Raw genomic sequence first — 6,000 nt, 5'->3', positions numbered from 1 at the left:
AACCTTCTCACCAGAAGTAACCTCTTTCTTTGAAGCCTGCTGCTTCATTGCTGAACCTGTCTAAGCTGTCTAAGTGTTTGATGCGCTGATTGTAGGAAAGGGTAATCTTATCGGCCAAAACACGCCCACAACTTTTCCCTAAAGTCCTCAGGCTTTTCCCACCACTCAACTGAGAGAGAGGGGAGAGAGAGGAGAGGGGAGAGAGACAGGAGGGAGGGGAGAGAGGGGGAGAGAAAGAGATAAGGCATGTTAAGAAAGTACCCTGGCCCACTCAATCAGCACCAGCTGTTAATCTTTCAGGCTAGTTAAAAGAGAAGTCCCCTCCTTCCCCCACCACTCACTCTCTGTCTGCCTCACACACACACACACACACACACACACACACACACACACACACACACACACACACACACACACACACACACGCACACAGAAAGCACTTTCAAGGACCGCCTGGCCTCAAGAGATGTCATCAAAATTTCAGTTAGACAAACTGTAGAGCCAATCAGAGCACGGCAAAGCTTCGGAGGTGGAGGGGGAAGCAGCCTGCCCCACACGGGGGTTCGGGGTGGCATCACAGGCCTGTCTGAAGGGAAAGCTGCAGGAGGACAGTGGGATGAAAAGGTGAAGCATTCGAGCTCGGGGGGGACCATCAGAGACCTCCGTCTCCCCTCAAGGGCAGACTTTAAAAAGGTAGCACCAACTGTAAAAAAAGGCCATTAATACTTTTTCTGTCTAGTTGTGTACAAACATGGGTGTTTTTTCACATGAAGGCATAGGCCCTTACAGACAGCAGTCATGTGACACCAGAGAACCATTTGACTCAGCAAACTCAGGTATGCAAAGCAGCCTCCTACACCAGACAAGACACAGCGTGTGTCTCCGAGCACACCCAGCCCAGTGAGGACGTGCACTTTAAACACATTGCAAATGCAATAACAAAATGTTTTTATAATGTTATATTGTAAAAATATTTTGAAAGCATTAAACCATTTTTTCATAAATGTTTAAATATTTGACCCCTTTTTTGACACTATGTGAAATGAAAGGTCTTTCTGTGTAGGTCTCTGCAGACAGATATGCTTTCAGTTATACTTATAGGCATGCAATATGAATTGAATAGCAGTTACTTTCTGCAACAACAGTATGTTGGACTTTGGCTTGACTGTAACTCCATTTGTATTAGCTGTTAAAACCGTTATTTTGAACCAGGTATCACGTTCAAATGACAGAACATTCTGTCATCTATAACTGTGCAATGTTGAGGTCACATGACTGATCTCCATTCCTGGTCTCCAGGACAGACCCAAACTGAAGCTGATCAGATTCTGTTTGTAGCTGATCTGGAGTCGGTGGAGTGTGCGTGAGTTGTGTGAGTGCGCGTGAGTTGTGTGAGTGCGCGTGAGTTGTGTGAGTGTGCGTGCAGTGGCGGCACTTCCTGGCGTGTGTCAGCAGTGCGTTCTGATCGTGTTTGGGTACAGACGAGCGTGCCACAGCAGATGCTGCGGTTTGCCGATTCGTGAGACTGAAGCGGAACAGTGGTCCTGTGGAGGTGGCACGCATATCACGCTCCGATAGCTGCGGAAGCGTGCGTCCAACAGCAGCAGAGGACAGAGCACATTCAGGGCTGCCATCACTCCCGTCCATACGTCTGAAAGCAAATACATGGGGTTGTATCTGATCTGAGGTGTATTTTGCTGTGACTGTGCTTTCAGGCCTCTGACATAATCCACTTCATTCAGGGAGCTGGTATAGCCACAGGGCAGCATCGTGGTATAGTGGTAAGGAACAGAGACTGTAACCAAAAAGTTGCCGGTTTGACTCCTTAGTGTGGCACTGTTGCACCTTTGGGCACCTCAGCAAATACCCAGCTGCATGAGCAAAAAACATTACAACTGTAAGTTTCTCTGTAGAAGAGCATCTGCCTGGAAACTGTAGCTAGATATTCAGCTTTCCAAATGGTGACAGGACATTTTCCAAGAACATGCTGTTTACAGTGTGTAGGGTCCCAGAGATACCTGAAAGGCAAAGGACAGTGGTGAATAATGTGTGATCAAAGAGAATCATGGGAAACCATGACTGTGTTTCAGCATGGGCAGCATCTTCACTGCTGTGATATGCAACAGCCTGATGAATAAGTGTCATTATTATAATTATCTCTGTACAGTGGCATGTGCAGGATTCACAGATGGAACAGACAGCTTCCACTGTCAGAGCAGAAGCGTAGCAACCCTGACATTTCACCCCTTACATTCTCTGTGCTGAATGTGGTCAGCAAGCGAGACTGGAAACCCAGCAGAAAGAATAAGCATACAGGTCATAAAATGAAGCAAGCAATCTTCGAGCGACAGAGATAAGCAGCTTTTGAAAATCCCGATGGTGAGCAGGAAAAACAGAGATTATGGAGGAGCGTGCTGCTCTTCATCAGTGAAGCGACAGGCTGGAGGGAGGGGGGGACAGAGCACGCTCAGAACACCACCACTCGGACCACACCCACACAACCAGCAGTGAGCCAGCCTCCCTCTCAGACACACTAAGGTGCCGTAGTCCCATAGAGAGAGTGAATGAATCTGCAGGCCAGTGTGGCACAGCAGTTCTATGTAACCTTAAGGTTGCCAGTTTGAATCCCAGGGTGAATGCTGCTGTTCCACCTTGAAGAGCTGCCTGAATTCCTGCAGAGGATAATGAAAGTTCCTCACATTTCCCTGGATCAGGTCATGTGTTACACAGACTAATTCTGACAGCACATCAGTGCAAGTCTACATCACTGATTTTTTGCCATTTGTGTTTAGTACTTATATTTTCTAATGTCCTACAAGTCATTCTGGATATAGGCATGTTAAAGGCACAGTTAACCAACAGTCATCTAAGACATAATAAACAACACACAATTAAGCACAGACTCCAAAAGGTATGATTTAAAGTTACTTTATTTTGCACTTGTAGCAGCAGAACAAGGACAGAATTTCTTGGGTTGGGGGGGGGGGGGGGTGCTCCAGGTAGCACCCCGTTCAGGCACCTGGATAAGCTCATCACACAGCACAGGCTCCGCCCCCTCGCAGGTGTGTAGACAACAGGCTCCGCCCCCACAGACAGGGGTGCACATCATGGGCTCTGGGGCGATAGGAAGTGGATGCTGCTTAATGAGCTAATGGTCTGACGGTGGTGCTGGGCCACTCCAAGCGTCTTCACAGTGTTGGCGGTAAAAACCTTTCACAAACCCACAGCACATTCAGAAACCACATTCACCATCTCGATTCAATCTCCACCATTTTAACATCCCATACGATCATAGTCCTCTAACATTTGTCATATAACACACACACACACACACACACATTAAAAGCCTGGCAATGCAACCTCCCCTATTTGTTTTCCATTTAAGCTCTAAACAGGTATCTGCAGGTGTGTGTAGCAGCCAGCGTTTAACAGACGGGTGATTCTGGGATTCTACACAGGCTCTGAAGGCAGAGTCAGATCGCATGCTTGCTTTCGTGTGTGAGGACTTCCCCTCCAAACCTGTCAATCTGCTTCCGCTCAGCAGAGATATGTCGCAAAAGCAGTTATTTATGACTAAATGCAAATAGAGGTGAAATGGGAAAGACCTCAAGACTTTAAAAAATCGTATCAATAATCTAACCCAAATGTACTAACAGCTAAGGCCTCTGTCAGTCTCTGTAAGTGCCACACCTCTAACTTTCTCATCAAAATATAAAAACACGAACGAAACAGCAAAGCAGAATTTCGGACACGCTCCCGAGCGCAATGACATCACCCCCCTGTATCCACGGCTCGTATCTGGGGCAACTCGCAGAACACGTCACCGTGCGGCCATCCGGCCAATGGGAGCAGAGCTCCGCAGTTCATGTCCTCAGCCCGGGTTTTAGATCGGCCCTGGAGGATTTTTGTCGATTTGCTCAGTGATGTATAATGAGGGCTGAGGGGGGGGGGGGCACATGTCGCCCAATAAGGTCCCGGCCTGTCACAGAGCATCATGTCTGCCAACAAACACACGTGCCTTCAGTCGGAAAAATACAAAACGTGCCGAGCAGACGAACCCTGCCCCACCGCTGTGTCGCGAATCCCAGACGATCACCTCATCCTGCAGACAAAATGAAAAGTACGCAACAGCACCAGGCAGCCATCTTAGCCCATCACACCTCGGTCCGCTTCAGAAGCTTTCGGTTCCATTATCGCCACCGTACGCCTCCTCTGTGGCGCACGAAATACTCACAGAACACTACCTTTCATTCCCAGCAGAACAAAGAGGCCTGAAATTGGGATGAATTCGATATCTTTAAAGCTATTTCACTGAGGCATTCTCATTTTAGATGAAAACTCAGCATCCTTGATGGCAGATGAAGCTACAGGAAACCTGCCAGTTCATTTTTACCTTCCCTCCTCTCAGACATATTTCCCACCACATACAGGCAACGACCCCTTCATCAACCTGCTCCCTTCCCTCACCTTAGGGCTCAGCCCCTGGTCTGAAGTTGTGTCCTCCCTAAATTTAGAGGGGTCTCAGGTTAACAGACCACCCCCTGGTCCCCCCACACACACGTAGACCCCCCACCCCACACACACACCTACAGGTGCAGCAACCCAAGCAAATCACCTTTCACAGATAATTCAAGTAGGAAAAGAACTGCATGTCCTTGACAAACACACCAAATGCAGGTTGCTGCTTCTCCAAGGTTCTCGCCAGACACGCCCATTTATGGCTCTTTCCAGGGGTCTCTCCCATTCACACGCATGCAGGCTACGCATCGGGAACGCTTACCACCGCTTAAACAGTAGCCTGCTACAGAATGGGTGGGGCTCCGTGCCTTAGCCAATCATTTCTGGGATGGCAACAGAGAGCAGAAAGACAGTAGATATACTCAAGCTGCAAAGGAAGGAGAGCCCTACAGGGCCAGAAATGACCTCCCAGTGGACAGAAGCCTGGAAAGAGGTGCATGCTGGGAGAAAGGAGTCCAAGCAGACGTTTCATTCTGGCACCTGTAGGCCCGACCAGACTCTGGGTTCAAGGACATGCAGTTTGCATTGTTATGGCTGCCATCCCATCACAGTACAGGCATGTCACACTTCGCCTCATCCCTCTTTATTAACACATCCCGTATCACAGATGGAAGGAGTTACCACAGACAGAAACCCTCACTCTTCTCATACACAGAGGCCACTGAACCTGATGGACAAAAAGGTAATGGCTTGAAGGAAACAAAAATGGCTCTAAAGATACTGAAGTGTACTTTTTAAATGTTGCCGCTCACGCTATATTTGGAACAGAGGTATAGCTGTTTGGCAGGCTGGCAGTCAGCTGCTCTCCTTCTGCAGACAGTTTAAGAGCCTGACCACTTCCTGTTCCGTGCATGAAGCGTGCTGCTGTGGCCACCAGACACAGCAAGAGGCTCCACACTGCTATTTTCAGTGCCACTTCCATCACAGAGGCTTTGAACACAGAGATGGAAGGGAGTGAGCTTCAGATGTGGAACCGCTATAGCTATAGTCCCTATAGTTTCACGGCTGCCTGGGTCCCTTAACTTTTCACGGGGCAGCCAACAGTTAACTGCAACTTCTTCACATTCAAAGTTTTCACAGCTTTATTTGATAATTATTTCTAAAAATAGATTACAGCAAGACATTATCATCATCTTTTAAAAAGTCCTTAACGACATTATATGAAGTTTGAGTATATCTTAAAAATTAAGCTCCACACCCATGCAATGCTCAATGGAGTTAGACAGTTTGCTTTAAAACCTACGGATTTCTGCTGTTATAGGGTTTTTCCACTGAAGCAACGGATCTTACGCTAGACTCTGCACATTGTGGTGAAGACTCAAATCAAACGATAAAACACGGTAGTGATTAATTCCAATTCCCTTCCAGATATGCTTTAATAAGTTCCTAACACTTAACACAAAATAATAATTCAGCAGTAAATTGCTTATTCAGTGTATGATTCCCAGCTGATATGGAAGGTGTGTTAAATGTTGACCGGGA

The sequence above is a fragment of the Megalops cyprinoides genome, chromosome 10 (assembly GCF_013368585.1).
Source record: "Megalops cyprinoides isolate fMegCyp1 chromosome 10, fMegCyp1.pri, whole genome shotgun sequence".
NCBI classification, from domain to species: Eukaryota; Metazoa; Chordata; class Actinopteri; order Elopiformes; family Megalopidae; genus Megalops; species Megalops cyprinoides.
This window is presented reverse-complemented; position numbering follows the sequence as displayed.